This window comes from Bufo bufo, chromosome 6, assembly GCF_905171765.1.
Source record: "Bufo bufo chromosome 6, aBufBuf1.1, whole genome shotgun sequence".
Taxonomy (NCBI): Eukaryota; Metazoa; Chordata; class Amphibia; order Anura; family Bufonidae; genus Bufo; species Bufo bufo.
Window position 1 is genome coordinate 113,818,372 of NC_053394.1, and position 18,580 is coordinate 113,836,951.

Below are 18,580 nucleotides of genomic sequence, written 5' to 3' on the forward strand. Positions count from 1 at the left end.
AGTGGCGAGGTTGCATAGTGTGGATATGGTAGCAACATGAGGAGACCACAGAGTGGCAATGTGATGTAGTGTGGAGATGGCAGCAGCAGGAGGAGACCACAGAGTGGCAAAATGACATAGTGTGCAGATGGCAGCAGCAGCAGGATCCCACAGAGTGGCAAGGTGACATAGTGTGGAGATGGCAGTAACAGCAGCAGCATGAGGAGACCAGAGAGTAGCAAGTTGACATAGTGTGTAGATGACAACAGCAGCATGAGGAGACCACAGAGTGACAATGGGACATAGTGTGGTGATGGCAGCAGCATGAGGAGACCACAGAGTGGCAATGGGACGTAGTGTGGAGATGGCAGCAGCATGAGGAGACCACAGAGTGGCAAAGTGACATAGCGTGCAGATGGCAGCAGCAGCAGGATCCCACAGAGTGGCAAGGTGACATAGTGTGGAGATGGCAGTAGCAGCAGCATCAGGAGGATACCATAGAGTGGCAAGGTGACAGTGTGGAGATGGCAGCAACAGCAGCAGGATCCCACAGAGTGGCAAGGTAACATAGTGTGGAGATGGCGGCAGCAGCATGAGGAGACCACAGAGTGACAAAGTGACCTATTGTGGAGATAGCAGCAGGAGGAGACCACAGAGTGGCAAGGTGACATAGTTTGGAGATGGCAGCAACAGCTGTATCAGGAGATCTGAAAGCGACCCGGTAATAGAGTAGGGCGGTGGGTGGCAATACCAGTACCCGCTGACGAAGGTGAGTGAAATAAGCTCTTGGCATCAGATGTGTGGCATCAGGCGGGTTGCAGCATCAAAGTAGTAGCTGAGGCAGGTAGTCAGAAGAAAACAGTCTCTTGTATCAAAGTGTTGGTGTGGCACCATGGATGATCTAGTCTGATGCATCAGGAATTGGTGGTTGGAAATCCTGGTTGATCCGAGCCTGATTCATCTTGACAAAGGTAAGTCTCTCCACATTTTTGGTGGACAGGCGAGTTCTCCTTGGGGTAACTATGGCCCCCGCCACTCTAAACACCCGCTCTGATGTCACACTACTGGCTGGGCAGGACAGCTTTTCCAGGGCAAACTCTGCTAGTTGTGGCCAGAAATCTAGTGTGGCTACCCAGTAGTCCAGCAGATGTTTAATGTGGGGTGGCAGGGTGCTGTCTAAGTATGCCACCACCTGCTGGTTCAGGTCCTGCTCCAGGTCTAGCTGCTGCTGAGGGTGAGAAGTTTCTTCACTATGCGGGTGAATAAAGCTACTCATCAGCGACTCTAGACTCAGGCTGCTGCTGATGGAGCTGGTACTGCTCCTGCCACCCACACCTCCCCTGCAGCCAAGGCAGTGGAACATGAGCGTAGAGGACCCCCCGGTCAGGCCTGCAAGAGGATGGACGATGGGGTCGATAGGCAGCGGCCAACTGACTACATAGAATGTCTCTGTAGTAATTTGGTTTGTCCTCCCTCTCAGTGGGTGTAAAAAAGGCCCCTATTCTGGGGCGGTAGCGAGGGTCCAACAAGGTGGAGAGCAAGAAGTCATTCCTCTGCCGAATGGTGACAATTCGGCTGTCACTACCCAAGCAAGTGAGCATGCAGCGGGCCATTTGTGCAAGTGACTCGGAGGGACTCCCTGTCTCCATCTCCACTGCATACTGCCACGGTGTGTTCAGGTCCTCTGTCTCGTCTTCCTCATCGTCCTGTAGCTCCTCTGGCTGCTCCTGCTCCTCCTGTCCTGTCAGCTGAGTAGAAAAACCACCCATTTGGCTACACATTGCCTGTGCTTTAATGTCCTCCTCGTCTTCCAGTTCAGCCCCCACAGGGCTCATGTGGCCGTGAGATCGAGGCGCCACGTCTCCTGTGCCCTGACCAGCCATTGTTACCACCATCTGTTTCAGGACATGAAGCAGGGGAATGACGTTGTTCATCCCCGTAGTCCTGGCGACTGACAAATAACGTGGCATTCTCAAAGGGCCTGAGCAAACGGCAGGTGTCATGCATGAGCTGCCAGTGGCTGACATTGAAGTTACACAGGGGAGCACTCCTATCCGCTTGCATCCTAAAGAAATCGTTGATGGCCTTTCTCTATTTATATAGTCGGTCCAACATATGGAGGGAGGAATTCCAACGGGTGGAAACATCGCAGATCAGCCTATGTTGGGGGATGCCATTCTGCCACTGCAACTCAAGAAGGGTGTGCTTTGCAGTATACGAGTGGCTCAAGTGCATGCAAAGTTTCCTGGCCATTTTTAGGATGTCTTGCAGATGAGTGGAAGACTTCAGGAATCGCTGGACAACCAAACTGAACACTGGCTGCAGGCGTTTGCCCTTCTGGCGAGCGTCATTGGGGAAAAAGCGCCGGAGTGCTGCTCCGCGCTGTTTTGTTATATGGACGCGATCGGGAGGCGTATCGGGTGTATGGGGGCGTGGGCTGGCTTCGTTATGACGAGCAATTTAGGCAGAGGAAAGCGGTCCGCCCAAACTTGAGGTGGGACCACAAAGATATTGGTTTGTGGATGTGGGTGACGGCGCCAGGGCGGCAGGGGCAGTCCTTTCGGGGGGGATGCAGGTAGCGGAGCAGGGCAGTTGGGGATGTCAACGGCTGCGGCAAAGGGTTTGTGCTTCCTTTTTAATGAAGGGAACTGTAAATTCAGGGCGAAGTGCAAGTTCAAGCACGAGTGCACTTCCTGCGACGGGGCTCATGGGGCCTCCAGATGTTTCCGAGGGGGTAAGCCAAGATGGGGAGAATCTAGTGGAAAAGGGTTTGACGCCGGTAGGGGTGGGAAGGATGGAGCCATTTTTAAATAGGTATCCAGTTCGGCCTGCGGCTCAGTTGTTGTTAGATGGTTTTAGGTTTGGTTTTCGTATCCCGTCGGACCCAGGGCCAACACCCTTTACGGGTAGGAATTTGCGCTCAGCAGGGGAGCATGCGGAGGTGGTATCGGAGAAGCTGGCAAAGGAGGTGTTGTTGGTGTGTATGGATGGACCATTTGAGGCTCCTCCGTTCGCGGGTTTTAAGGTTTCGCCATTGGGGGTGGTGCCAAAGAAGGAGCCGAACAAGTTTCGGCTGATCCATCACTTGTCATTTCCAAAGGGGGCGTCGGTCAATGAGGGTATTGATCCTGAATTGTGTTCAGTGGTCTACACCTCGTTTGACGCAGCTGTGGCGTGGGTGCGGCGTTTGGGTCCGGGGACTTTGTTGGCGAAGACAGACATTGAAGCGGCTTTTCGTCTACTCCCGGTGCACCCGGTAGCTTACATCTATTGGGGTGTTTTTGGGATGGGGGGTTTTACGTGGATAGGTGTCTGCCGATGGGCTGTTCCTTGTCATGCGCATATTTTGAGGCCTTCGGTTCTTTCCTGGAGTGGGTGGTGGTGGAAGTTTCGGGTTGCAAGTCAGTCATCCATTACCTGGATGATTTTTTGTGTTTGGGTCTTGCAGATTCGCGGGTATGTCATCTGTTGCTTTCTACGTTACAGTCAGTGTTTGCGTCCTTTGGGGTGCCGCTTGCAGAAGGGAAGACGGTGGGGCCTACGACTGAGTTTAGTTTTTTGGGGATTGTTCTGGACACGGTGGCCATGGAGTGTAGGTTGCCGGAGGATAAGTTGTGGGATTTCCGGGCGGAGGTCGACAGGGCGGTTAGGTCGGTTAAGATTTGTTTGAGGGATTTGCAATCGTTGTTGGTGAATTTAAATTTTGTATGTCGTATTATGCCCATGGGGCAAATATTTTGCAGGCGGTTGGTGGTGGCGACCGCGGGTGTGACGGCAGCGCATCACTTTATTCGTTTGGGGCGCAAGCTGCGAAGGGATTTGGAAGTGTGGGCTAGGTTCTTGTCAGAGTTCAACGGGAGGGCGTTGGTTTTGGGGGATGCTGTGGATAGTGTGGATTTTGATTTGTTTTCTGACGCGGCGGGGGGAGTTGGTTTTGGGGTCTACTGCAATGGGCAGTGGTGTGCGGACCGCTGGCCTGAGTCGTGGGGGGTAAGGGGTTGGGTTCGGAATCTGGCATTGTTGGAGCTCTTTCCTATTGTGCTAGCACTGGAGTTGTGGGGGGATAAGTTTTGTAACAAAAAGGTGAGGTTTCATTGTGACGACATGAGGGTGGTGCAGGCCATTTATAATTTGTCTGCTTCATCCCGCCGGTTGTTAGGTTGTTGTAGCATATGGTATTGCATTGTTTAGCGTTGAATGTGTGGGTGGTAGCAGTTCATGTGCCGGGGGTCTCTAACGGTATTGCGGATGCTCTTTCTCGTTCGCAGTGGGAGCGCTTTCGGCAGTTGGCGCCAGAGGCGGAGGTCGCCAGGTTGGAGTGTCCGGGGCTGCTGTGGGAGATCTTGGAGGTACTGTGAGTAGGCTATTAAGGGATCCCTAACGGATGGTATGTGGGCAGCGTACGATGAGGCTTGGGATGGTTGGGAGAGTTGGTGTGGCATGCTGGGAGTGGGAGTGGATGCGGGTGAAGTTCCCTTGGTGTTATTTTTGGGATGGAAGAAAGATGAATGGTGGTCGGTGGCTCATGTAAATAGGTGCATGTCGGGTTTGGCTTTTGGTTTCAAGCTGCGGGGGCTGGTGGATTGTACCAAGGCTTTTTTGGTTCGGCACGTGTTGAAGGGTTGGCGGAGGGGTTGGCAGACGGAGGATAGGCGGCTACCGGTGTCGTTTTAGCTGTTGTTAAATCTTGGGGGGCGGTTAGATGTTGTCTGTAGCTCTTGGGAGGTAAGCTTGTTCAAGGCGGCATTTTCGTTGGCCTTTTTCGGGGCGTTTAGGTTGGGTGAATTGGTGACTGGTGAGTAGGAGTGTTAGTTGTGCCAGGGGGTTACGGGATGAGGATGTGGATATCTTTCAGGACAGGGTGGTGGTCCGGCTGCGTAGGTCCAAAATGGATCAGGAGGGGCGAGGGTGCAGTGTTTGCTTGTTCGCAGTGCCGGGTTGCTCGATGTGTCCGGTCGTTTGCCTGCGGGAGTATCGCGGGGGTAGGGGGTAAGGGGCGGCCCCCTTTTTGCGGCATGCGGATGGGTCATTTTTATCCAGGTTCCAGTTCATGGTGGTTTTGAAGAGGTGCTTGAGGGAATTGGGGGTTGATTTGCGGTGTTACACGGGTCACTCGTTCCGGATTGGGGCGGCGACGGAGGCAGCTCGTCGGGGTATGAGTGAGGAGGTTATTAAGAGGGTAGGTCGGTGGGAATCGGGTAGGTTCCGATCCTATGTGCGTTTGGGCGGTCTGTAAGGGATGCAGGTTGCAGACTTCGGCATTAATCCGGTTGTTATGTTTGTTTCGTTTCAGGTGTCCCCCCGGCTCTGGTGTGGATTATCGGGCATTTGTTCGTTTTTTGGGGGGCGTTACGGGCCGATGTGCGGCCGAACGGTCATCAGCTGGGCTTTGATAGGGAGGTGGCGGCCATCCAGTGGCTGGGTTGCCGAGGTATGTTGTGGGGGGGGGGGTTTTGAGGGAGGTTCACCGCTTTGTGCAGCTGGACCGGCCTCCGGATGTATTGGTGCTGCATGCTGGAGGGAACGATTTGGGCATTAAGCCGGTGAGAGAATTATTCCGGGATATCAAGTTTGACCTGTTCGGGTTGTGGTCGTTGTTTCCCGGGATGGTAGTGGTGTGGTCGGACATCGTGCCTAGACGGCGTTGGCAGGAGGCCCGATCGGTGGAGAGGATAAACAAGGCGTGCATTAAAGTTAACAGGGCGGTTGGAAAATTTGTGGCTCGGAATGAGGCAGTTGTGGTACGGCATTTTGAGTTAGAGCCCGGAGTCGGTGAGTTTTGGAGGGCGGACGGGGTCCACCTCAATGCAGTGGGCATTGATCTGTGGTCATTGGGTCTGCAAAGGGGGATCGAGAGAGCTTTGTGGGTGTGGAAGGGCGCGCAAGCTTGAGGTAGAAGGTCAAGTTGCACGTCTGTGGCGGTAGGAGGTCCTGGAAAATGGTGGTAAGGCTTGGTTTTTGCGGATGGGAGGGCCTCAATTGGTGGGGCTGGACTCCCAGGTTTGGAAAGTTGGTTGGTTTCTGTGGGGTGACCATCACTCGGTGTCTCCGAGCTGGAGTGATACGGATGGAGGCAAGGTGGCTTGAGCCGGGTGTTTGGTGCACCAGCTGGATTGGGGGCTTCTAGGACCTCCTTCGTCAGGTCTAGGTATATATATATTTATATATGTTACATGTTATGTTTGTATTAATAAAAGGCTGCTGTGGCCATTTAATTCCAATATGCGGCTCTGTGTCATTTTTGGCGGGGGTTTGGTAACGAGGTAGGGTAAGGGTGTGTGAGGTTAATGGGTGAGAATAGAGGACCCGAGGGAATTCCCCAATAACCTAATCAAGTGCAGCTGTACTAGAGCGACAGCCTAAGGTGAGGCTGCTATGATAGGTTTGGGGACGAGGGGACATCAGGGGTAGTCGCAGGCTAGAGGTGGGCAGGAAAAGGTTAAGTGGGGAGGAGGTTGGGTTAAGGAGAGGGGCGGAGCGGTAAGGTTTTTAAGGGGGTGAAGCGGGAACTCGGGCACCATTTTTAGGAAGGAAAAGCTCCCTCCCACCCTCCTCTTTTTTTGGAAGCTGGGGGGGCAGAAGGGGTTTTTGGGTAGGGTATTATTGGGAAGGTTTTTGGGGATTGGGTTTTTGTCATAGCAGTCAGGCGGTAGGAGGTCCTGGAAGACGGTGGCAGGGCTTGGTGTTTGCGGATGGGAGGGCCTCAATTGGTGGGGCTGGACTCCCAGGTTTGGAAAGTTGGTTGGTTTCTGTGGGGTGACCAACACTCGGTGTCTCCGAGCTGGAGTGATACGGCTGGAGGCAAGGTGGCTTGAGCCGGGTGTTTGATGCACCAGTTGGAATCGGGGCTTCTAGGACCTCCTTCGTCAGGTCTAGGTATATATATATTTATATATGTTACATGTTATGTTTGTATTAATAAAAGGCTGCTAGGGCCATTTAATTCCAATATGCGGCTCTGTGTCATTTTTGGCGGGGGGTTGGTAACGAGGTAGGGTAAGGGTGTGTGAGGTTAATGGGTGAGAATAGAGGACCCGAGGGAATTCCCGAATAACCTAATCATGACAGGGAGTTAGTGACAATAAATAACAATACAGAACTCTTAAGATGCCCTGTTATTGGAATGATTAATACAAAATTTTAGGAAATGTCACTGGGGTATTTTGGATTTGGAAACGTTAGACAGGAGAGGCCCTGCTGCTGCTTTGTTAACTCTAGATAACTTCTGCCTGATCGCACGTCTCCGTAATGTCTACGATCCAATTGGATTTCTTCTCTATCAACTATTGATGTTCTTTTCTGCTCCTACCATGTTGATTGCGGTTAGCGGCAAATCAGGGTTCCACACTGGAGAGGGAGCGTGAGTAAGGAATACCACATCCAAGGGAGGTCAATGGCTGCAATGTGATCGAACTGAAATGTGGGACAAGTTATTAAAGCAGAAGGGTCGAATGAAAGGGCCAATTAAAGACGAATTTTCCAAATTTAATTCCCTGTCACATATGCAGAGCAGGGGTTTTTCATCGCAAGAAAAGAGTTAATGTCACCAACCAATGGAACAGATGATTTTTAAAAATTTCGGTCCCTGTTACCTATGCAGAGCAGGGGTTCATTCACAGCAAAAATGGTAAAATTTCCCCTTAAGAATGTAACAGAAAAATTTGTGAAATCTATTAACCTGTCTACTAGGTAGAGAGGTAAAAAAGAAAAAAATCACCAAATGGCGCCTACCGCTATTCAAATGTAGTAGGTGATACAGTGTAAAAAATCTGAAAAATTATTTATATAGATGTATGTATACCAGCTGCTATGTATATAAATTAAAAGCCCCTATGGGGCTACAGAGAGCAGTTAGTATATATAAGGTAAAATACATAAAAACATGAAGTAAAAGGTGAAATAACACCAAAACTCACTTCACCAGGGAGGGGTGTAGAGGGATAAAGCTTAAGACACCCAATACAACCACCTCCCTCGCCTGGTTCGTATGTAGAATAGTTGGAAAATACGGCAGTCCACACCGAGGGTCTTCTGGTATAATCCCTTTAATAGGTAAATAAATCAGGTGGGCTTAACGCGTTTCGGGGTTATATAAACCCCTTCCTCAGGAGCTGAGTAAGTAATAGGCTTATACAGAGGATTAGAATGAACAGACAACTATAAATAGTAGAGTCATAATAGAGAAAAGGGCGTGTTTGGCGCCAAAAGAGTAGTGGGTGTCACTTCCGGAAGTGACCTCAATAGTAACAAATACACAACATATAAATAATACAAATATTAGAAACATGGAAAGACACAAGTGTATAATATTGTGTGACCGTCTCACGTAGTCTTAATGGTGTCTGGTACGAGTGTGGACGGCCCGAAGAGGATCACCGAATGGATGCGGGCCCAGCAGAAGGAACTTCCGGTGTATGGAACGCTACAACCGGAAGTGCGTTCCAGGAGCCTGTCATACGAGACAGGTCGGGGCCGAAAATAACAGTACAACAAAAGATATAACGAGTGATGGGGTGTATATGGGGACTATAGAGGTAGGGGGGAAGTGAAAATGGACGAATCGGGTCGAAATATGGAAAATGTACAAAGCGGAAGTTCCGGTGCCTGGAACGCATCAGGAGCGATGCGTTCCACCACGGGGGATCGTGCTAGGGGAAATGAGCTGCCTACATGTCAATAAATTGTGGACTTAGAGAGCCAGGGCTTAGTAAATGGGACATATGATGTAATAAATACCTGTACATATAGATATATATACCCATTAGAAGAATATAATGATAATAATAGCAAATATAATTATAATTATGTCAAGCGGGGTAAAAATCAGTGAGGAGGCCCTTAGGAGAAGGAGAAAGTATATAATAAATACATAAAAAAGATATAATAAATATATGAAAAAAGGGAATGGAAGTAAAAATTGAAAAAATGTAAAATATTACAAAATAAAAAAAAAATATATATTAAAAATATATATAAAAAAAAAAAAATAATAATAATAATACAAGAATTATACACACATATATACATATACATACACAGACAAACAAATGTATGTGGGAAATAGAATGTCTAAAAATACAATAAATATAATAAATAAATAAATATGGGTACACAAAAATCAGTATTTTGTGTACTCAAGGCTCTCATTGAGGCCTAAGGGTGTTAGTGTATTCATACGGTAAATCCAATACATCTATTTCCTGGCCAGGTTCTGAAATGAGGATGGGACCCATTCAAGTGGGGTGACAGAGAGAAATTGTGGGTTTCCATCATGAATCTCTGAGAAGTGTCTGGAAACACTGTGTGTTAATACCTTTCTTTTAATGTTCGACCGATGGTCATTCATGCGCCCTCTGATCGTTTGGGTGGTCCGACCTATGTATTTTAATTGACACGAACATTCCAGCAGGTATATCACGTTTGTGGAGCTGCAGCTTAAATGATGTCTCAGGGTGAACATTTCATCTGTACCTGGGATATTTATTGTCTTCCTACCATGTGCAATCATCCTACAGCATTTACATCTGGTTTTATAGCATTTCGAGATGCCCGGACTATCGGCTATCATAGATGCTAGTGGGTCTCCAAAGATGGACGTTGGAGTACGTTTGTGTTTCAATTTAGGACACGAGGGGGCCAATATGTTTTTTAAGGTAGGCGCTCTTCTGAAGGTAAGTGATGGGATAGGTGGAAGGGTTTTGCCCAGTATAGGGTCCTTCTGTAGGATGGGCCAGTGTTTGACTAAAATTTCCCTAATTTTTTTGTGTTCGGTATTATATCTGGTAACCAGATAGGATTGGGTTTCCATCCTTTCGGTGCAGCGATCATTTTTAACAATATTCTTAGGCTTTAGTGACTCTACTTGGTCAAGTGAAAGTACCCGTTTTTCGGATCCTGCTATAAGTGGTTTAGGGTAACCTTTTTCTCTGAAACGATTTTTCAGAAGGGTTAGTTGTCTTTTAAGGATCTGATTGTCAGAACAGTTTCTTCTCAAGCGTTTCATTTGACTGAAAGGAATATTTCTTTTCCATTTCAGATAGTGGCAGCTAGTAAAATCAAGAAAACTATTTGCATCCACCTTCTTAAAGAAGGTTTTTGTATGGATGGTCGTATTGATGGAATTGAGGTGGATATCTAGGAATATGGCTTCTAATGGGTGGTGGTCAATGCTAAAACATAAGCCCCAGTCATTGGTATTAAGAACATTAAAAAAATATAAAAGTTCGACATCAGTACCCTCCCAAATAAAAATGATGTCGTCTATATAACGACGGTAAAATTTAATCCTAGGATTATGTAGAAGGTTGTGTAATTCTTCAAAGCGGCCCATAAGGAGGTTAGCGTAGGATGGCGCAAATTTCGTCCCCATCGCGGTCCCTTTCCGTTGGATATAAAATTTATCGTTAAAGGTAAAATAATTATGATGTAAAATAAAATCAATCCCCTTGCAGATAAATTCCTTTTGTTCATTAGGTAGTAATGGGTCTCCTACAAGGTAATGTTTGACTGCCATTAGACCTAAATCATGTCTAATGTTGCTATACAGTGCGGTCACATCGAGGGTAACCCAAATATAATTATCCTGCCACTTTATATTCCTCAGGAGATTAATTAAGTGGGATGAGTCTCTTAGATAGGACGGCAGTAATTGTACATATTTTTGAAGAAAGGAATCCACGTAGGCTGAGAGGTTGGTGGTGAGGGAGTCAATCCCTGAAATAATTGGTCGGCCTGGGGGATTCTTGTAGTTTTTGTGGATTTTTGGTAAGAAATAAAAAATGGCAGTGGCCGGATGAAAAGGGATAAGAAATTGTTTTTCTTTTTTATCTATGATCCCAGAGGAATAACCCTGTTCTATTAATGATGTAAGTGACTTTTTAAAAACATCTGTCGGGTCGTCATCTAGGGTTCTATAGTATTCTGGGTCTGTAAGTATTTTATTGGCTTCTTTGAGATAATAATCAGTATCCATGATTACGACTCCCCCTCCTTTGTCAGCGTTCTTAATGACAATTCCATTATTACTACTCAGGTTTTTTAGAGCTTTTTTCTCCTTGAAGGTCAAATTGTGTGATCTAGCGCCAGAGGACAACTTACTGGTAGTAGTGAGGGTTTTGAACTCATCGAGGACCATATTGTAATAGCTCTCGAGATGAGGACCCTTACTCTCTAATGGGTAGAAGGTGGATTTCATAGAAAGTTTGGACCGAATGGGGGTGGGGCCTATAGGGGGGTGGGCAGCTAGTTTGTCAGATATCGAGGTGAGAGGGTCAGAGATAGACCATGTAGTTTCTGTGGTGGTAGCTTTGACGGTTGTTTTGGTGAGTTCTTTAATTTTAAAATGGCGTTTAAGGGTGAGGTTTCGAATGAATTTATTCAGGTCCACAAAGAGTTCAAAGGGATCTAGTGGATTGGATGGGCAGAAGGATAGCCCTTTACTGAGCAATTTTGTTTCATCGGTCGACAGACTATATTTGGAGAGGTTAAAAATACCTTTAGCAATACTAGACTCAGGCGAGAGGGAACTGTGGTCCATTGGAGTAATATCAGGTGAAAGTATGGCCACACTATGGTGCCGGGTGTCTATTGGGACGATGGACAATTCGTTTTTGTTTTTAGTTTTTTCTTTTCGGGTGTATTTAGATTTGCCTTTTCTGGTTTGAGATAACAGGGTGAAGAATTGGGTAATCTTGTGACTCTGTAGATCGGATGTCACCCTGTAGGGTGATGGACCTGTTGGTGTAAGAAATGGAGTGAGTTGTTGGACACTGCACAATGTGGGTCTGGCCGGTGGTGTCGGGGGAAGTGAGGCGGTATCTGATGTTATTTTCCCTAAGAAAGGGCTCTCTGACAGGTTTTTTGGGAGGGCTAAAAAAAGATCATCATGGGTGGTGGATGTAGAGTGTATAGAGAAGTTAAGTGTAGAATCTGCTGGGTGTTCCATTGGGGGTCCTTTAGATGGTTGTCCGTCATTACCGTTACAGAGGGAAAAAACCGCTGATACCCTGTTGGCTGATGATACTCGGACGGGGGTGAGAGAGATATGTGGAGGTGATCCTACATTGCTATCTACAATCTGGGCCGCTTTGAAGAACTACACAACCTTCTACATAATCCTAGGATTAAATTTTACCGTCGTTATATAGACATCATTTTTATTTGGGAGGGTACTGATGTCGAACTTTTATATTTTTTTAATGTTCTTAATACCAATGACTGGGGCTTATGTTTTAGCATTGACCACCACCCATTAGAAGCCATATTCCTAGATATCCACCTCAATTCCATCAATACGACCATCCATACAAAAACTTTCTTTAAGAAGGTGGATGCAAATAGTTTTCTTGATTTTACTAGCTGCCACTATCTGAAATGGAAAAGAAATATTCCTTTCAGTCAAATGAAACGCTTGAGAAGAAACTGTTCTGACAATCAGATCCTTAAAAGACAACTAACCCTTCTGAAAAATCGTTTCAGAGAAAAAGGTTACCCTAAACTACTTATAGCAGGATCCGAAAAACGGGTACTTTCACTTGACCAAGTAGAGTCACTAAAGCCTAAGAATATTGTTAAAAATGATCGCTGCACCGAAAGGATGGAAACCCAATCCTATCTGGTTACCAGATATAATACCGAACACAAAAAAATTAGGGAAATTTTAGTCAAACACTGGCCCATCCTACAGAAGGACCCTATACTGGGCAAAACCCTTCCACATATCCCATCACTTAAATTAAAATACATAGGTCGGACCACCCAAACGATCAGAGAGCGCATGAATGACCATCGGTCGAACATTAAAAGAAAGGTATTAACACACAGTGTTTCCAGACACTTCTCAGAGATTCATGATGGAAACCCACAATTTCTCTCTGTCACCCCACTTGAATGGGTCCCATCCTCATTTCAGAACCTGGCCAGGAAATAGATGTATTGGATTTACCGTATGAATACACTAACACCCTTTGGCCTCAATGAGAGCCTTGAGTACACAAAATACTGATTTTTGTGTACCCATATTTATTTATTTATTATATTTATTGTATTTTTAGACATTCTATTTCCCACATACATTTGTTTGTCTGTGTATGTATATGTATATATGTGTGTATAATTCTTGTATTATTATTATTATTTTATTTTTTTTAATTTTTTTTTATATATTTTTAATATATATATTTTTTTTATTTTGTAATATTTTACATTTTTTCAATTTTTACTTCCATTCCCTTTTTTCATATATTTATTATATCTTTTTTATGTATTTATTATATACTTTCTCCTTCTCCTAAGGGCCTCCTCACTGATTTTTACCCCGCTTGACATAATTATAATTATATTTGCTATTATTATCATTATATTCTTCTAATGGGTATATATATCTATATGTACAGGTATTCATTACATCATATGTCCCATTTACTAAGCCCTGGCTCTCTAAGTCCACAATTTATTGACATGTAGGCAGCTCATTTCCCCTAGCACGATCCCCCGTGGTGGAACGCATCGCTCCTGATGCGTTCCAGGCACCGGAACTTCCGCTTTGTACATTTTCCATATTTCGCCCCGATTCGTCCATTTTCACTTCCCCCCTACCTCTATAGTCCCCATATACACCCCATCACTCGTTATATCTTTTGTTGTACTGTTATTTTCGGCCCCGACCTGTCTCGTATGACGGGCTCCTGGAACGCACTTCCGGTTGTTGCGTTCCATACACCGGAAGTTCCTTCTGCTGGGCCCGCATCCATTCGGTGATCCTCTTCGGGCCGTCCACACTCGTACCAGACACCATTAAGACTACGTGAGACGGTCACACAATACTATACACTTGTGTCTTTCCATGTTTCTAATATTTGTATTATTTATATGTTGTGTATTTGTTACTATTGAGGTCACTTCCGGAAGTGACACCCACTACTCTTTTGGCGCCAAACACGCCCTTTTCTCTATTATGACTCTACTATTTATAGTTGTCTGTTCATTCTAATCCTCTGTATAAGCCTATTACTTACTCAGCTCCTGAGGAAGGGGTTTATATAACCCCGAAACGCGTTGAGCCCACCTGATTTATTTACCTATTAAAGGGATTATACCAGAAGACCCTCGGTGTGGACTGCCGTATTTTCCAACTATTCTACATACGAACCAGGCGAGGGAGGTGGTTGTATTGGGTGTCTTAAGCTTTATCCCTCTACACCCCTCCCTGGTGAAGTGAGTTTTGGTGTTATTTCACCTTTTACTTCATGTTTTTATGTATTTTACCTTATATATACTAACTGCTCTCTGTAGCCCCATAGGGGCTTTTAATTTATATACATAGCAGCTGGTATACATACATCTATATAAATAATTTTTCAGATTTTTTACACTGTATCACCTACTACATTTGAATAGCGGTAGGCGCCATTTGGTGATTTTTTTCTTTTTTACCTCTCTCCTGTTTGACTATACTGCTCCTCTGCAGATAGTTTATCACCAAGGCTGCCCTGCTTGTTGTACTTTATTCTTCCTTGTTTAGCAGAACCTATACCTTACCATCCATACTTTTTTTTTTTTCTCCCCATTCCACTGTGTTCCTCTACCTCTGGCGCCCTGTGTGTTCATCCCATATCTCCTATCCTAGGAGTACAGGATTAACCCTCTCTTTTTTCTCCCTACTAGGTAGAGCAGGGGTATATCACAGCCAAAAATTGGTGAATGTCACCAAACTATGTAACAGAATTTTTTTTGAAATGTATTAACCTGTCCACTAGGTAGAGCAGGGGTATATCACAGCCAAAAATTGGTGAATGTCACCCAACTATGTAACAGAAAAATTTGTGAAATGTATTAACCTGTCAACTAGGTAGAGCAGTGGTATATTACAGCCGAAAATAGGTGAATGTCACCCGACAATGTAACAGAAAAAATAGTGAAATTTATTAACCTGTCTACTAGGTAGAGCAGGGGTAGTAGAGCAGGGGTATATCACAGCCAAAAATTGGTGAATTTCACCCGAAAATGTAACAGACAAAGTAGTGAAATTTGTTTACCTGTCTACTAGGTAGAGCAGGGGTAATTCACAGCCAAAAATTGGTGAATTTCACACGGAAATGTAACAGACAAATTATTGAAATGACATAAAATATAATAAAAGACGTATAAATAAAAAAATAATAATAATCTTGATGAATGAGGTGGAGGTCCATATGGAGTAGGAGGTTGAGGAGGTGGTGGACGTAGTGGTGTAGTATTTATATAATTTTTTTATTAGGGTACACCCCAAAAGGGTGGGAAATATCAAAAATACAACAATGAGCAATTGCGCTGGAGTATAACAATGGCTGGGTAAGGCCGGTATACATGTCTATTCTGCACAAGGTACAGACAAATCCTGTGGGATCCATGCCAAATTCATTTTAATGAACGTGAGCTTGTCCACATTGGCTGTGGACAGGCGGCTGCGCTTGTCTGTAATAACCCCCCTGCCATGCTAAACACACCTTCAGATAATACACTGGCTGCAGGGCAGGCCAGCACCTTCAAGGCGTAAAGGGCAAACTCAGGCCATGTGCCCAATTTGGAGACCCAAAAGTTGAAGGGGGCAGACCCGTCATTCAGTACGTGTAGACGTGTGCACACATACTGCTCCACCATGTTGCTGAAATGCTGCCTCCTGCTAAGACGTTCCATATCAGCAGGTGGTGCTGGTTGTTGTGGTGTGCTGACAAAGCTTTTCCACATTTCGGCCATGCTAACCCTGACTTTTGAGGTGCTGATGGTGCCCCAGCTGCCTTGGCGACCTCTTCCTCCTCTTCTGCCTTCGTCTTGTGCTTCCACTGTGCCCCCACTGTCAGGTGGGAATGCCACCAGCAGCGCGTCTACCAGCGTGCGCTTGTACTCGCTCATTCCGACGATCACGCTCCAGTGACGGAATTAAGGACGGTACTTTGTCCTTAGAACGGGGATCCAGCAGCATGGCCACCCAGTAATCAGCACAAGTTAGAATGTGGGCAACTAGGCAGTCGTTACGGAGACACTGTAGCATGTAATCGCTCATGTGTGCCAAGCTGTCCAGAGGCAACGACAAGCTGTCCTCTGTGGGAGGTGTATCGTCTGTGTCCTCTGTATCCCCCCAGCCATGCACCAGTGATGGCCATGAGCTGGTTTGGGTGCCACCCTGCTGTGAACACGGTTCCTCCTCCTCCATCTCCTTCTCCTCATCCTCCACCTCATCATCCTCCAGAACTGTTTCCTGGCTGGACAATTGTGTACCTGGCGTTTGTGGGTGCAGGAACCCACCCTCAGAGCCACTTGTGAATGACTGGCCGGAAACCCTATGAAATGATCCCTCTTCCTCCTCCTCCTGTGCCACATTGTCAGGAATCATCCTGCTACGTCTGTTTATTTCTGATTGTCTTGCCCTCAAGTACTCCCTCGGTTAAGATGCTGGATTGTGTCTCAGCTGGGTGCCATCTTACTTCCTGTTTCACATTTAAACCTCTCAATTGCTTGAGTATTGTGTTTAGCTTCTGTTCGTTCAGTCCTCTTGCTTGGAAATAGCTCTCTGGTTTGTTCTTCCTACTTGCTACTTTGTGAGATCCTGCTACCTCCTGTTGCCGACCTGGATTGATTGACTATGTTCCTGTGCCACCTGCCCTGACCCTTTGCTCGTCTGATCTCGGCTCTGCTGCATTCTTCAGTCCTGCGCCGTTGCTACCGGTAACGGCTCTGCCTGCCTGGCTCTGCTGCATCCTTCAGTCCCGCACTGTTGTTACTGGTAACAGCTCCACCTGTCTGGCTCTGCTGCATCCTTCAGTCCTGCACCGTTGCTACCGGTAATGGCTCCGCCTGCCTGGCTCTGCTGCATCCTTCAGTCCTGCACTGTTGCTACTGGTAACAGCTCCACCTGTCTGGCTCTGCTGCATCCTTCAGTCCTGCACTGTTGCTACCGGTTACGGCTCCGTTTGCTTGGCTCTACTACATCCTTCAGTCCTGCAACCTCCTATTCAAGTGTTTCCTGTGTACAGGCCTTGTCCCTGCCTTTGGATTCCAGCAGTATTCCACTAGTATCGTGACACACATCCTCTTCCATCATCACCAGAAGCATTTTTTTTCAAAGAGACATAGAAGTGGGATAGTAACGCTGATAACGGCGTTATCGGCACTGGTCATGTTGGTGGAGTACTCGAAACAGCGCAACAAGGAACACAGGTCTCACATGGAGGCCCAGTCATTGGTGGTGAAGTGGTGCTGTTCCGCAGAGCGACTCACCCGTGTGTGCTGCAGCTGAAACTCCACTATCGCCTGCTGCTGCTCGCACAGTCTGGCCAGCATGTGCAAGGTGGAGTTCCACCTTGTGGGCACGTCGCATATGAGGCAGTGGGCGGGGAGGCCGAAGTTACGCTGCAGCGCTGACAAGCGGGCAGCAGCTGAGTGAGAATGCCGAAAGCGCGCACAGACGGCCCGCACTTTCTGCAGCAGCTCTTGTAACACCCCAGAGTTGTGTTACTACACGCCTATACCACGCTACTATTTCCTAAGAGCCTTTACATTGTCATCTGATATGATTTTACATTATGTTATTTACAAATGTGCATAAACCCTGTTAAATGTAAATTATTGTTGTAATTTTCCATGTACACCAGCAGGTGGCAGCAATGTATTGGTAAGGAACTAGTTACAGTTTAGCATATCTAAGCTAGAATGGTTCATTCCAGCTTAGCCCCCCCCCCCCCCCCTTGTGGAGGTGTGGACTGCTCCGACATCCTGCAGCATGGGGAGGGAAGGAAGTTAGGTGAGTGTGCCAGCCACCCCTGTTGGGGAAGGGTGTGTGATAGAGTTCAGGAGTCACCCTGCATAGGGAAGAAAGCCAAGATCTTGTCTCTGCTGAGACATTGATCACATACCCAGACTGATGTCACGAGGGTGTCAAGAGCCACGTCTGACTCCGTTATACCCGGGGTCAGGAAGTCGCAGCAGGTGGCTGCGCGTTCTATGTATAAAGTTAGTGCTGTTTCTTTATGGTAGCTTTCTGGGTTTGCCTTGGACCCTTTTTGGCTCACTCAGGGATCCGTAGCTTCTTCTCCTCAGCTGTTTCTTGTCCAGCACTTCTAACCTCCTTATATTCCTCTCTCTCACTTCTCTGGTTGCCAGATATAGAGCTCCCTGCCTGGACTTCTATACTGACCCACTGGAGCTGTGTAACTGTGTTCCCTGGTTGTTGTTCCAGAAGTTACCCTCCGGATCCCTGTTGGGCCTTGGTGGTCTGCTGTTGTCGCCCACCTGGGATTATATGTTTGTCTGTATTGTCTGTCCTCTCCTTGGTGTTTTCCTCTTAGTGTCAGTGGTGCGGACTAGTGTTCCCACCGCCCTATTCACTACATAGGGCTCATCTTAGGGAAAGCCAAGGTTTAGGCACGTGATCGGCGTACGGGTGAGGAACCCGTCTAGGGACGTCAGGGCAGTCAGGTGCCAGCCTCAAGGTGAGTCAGGGGTCACCACATTTCCCTCTCCCTTGGACAGGGCCTTCCTATTTCCCTCCCTTTGCGTGACGCCGGTCATGACATTATATCTGGCCATTATTTTGTGTAGGTAGAAGAAAAACAAAAAAAAAACT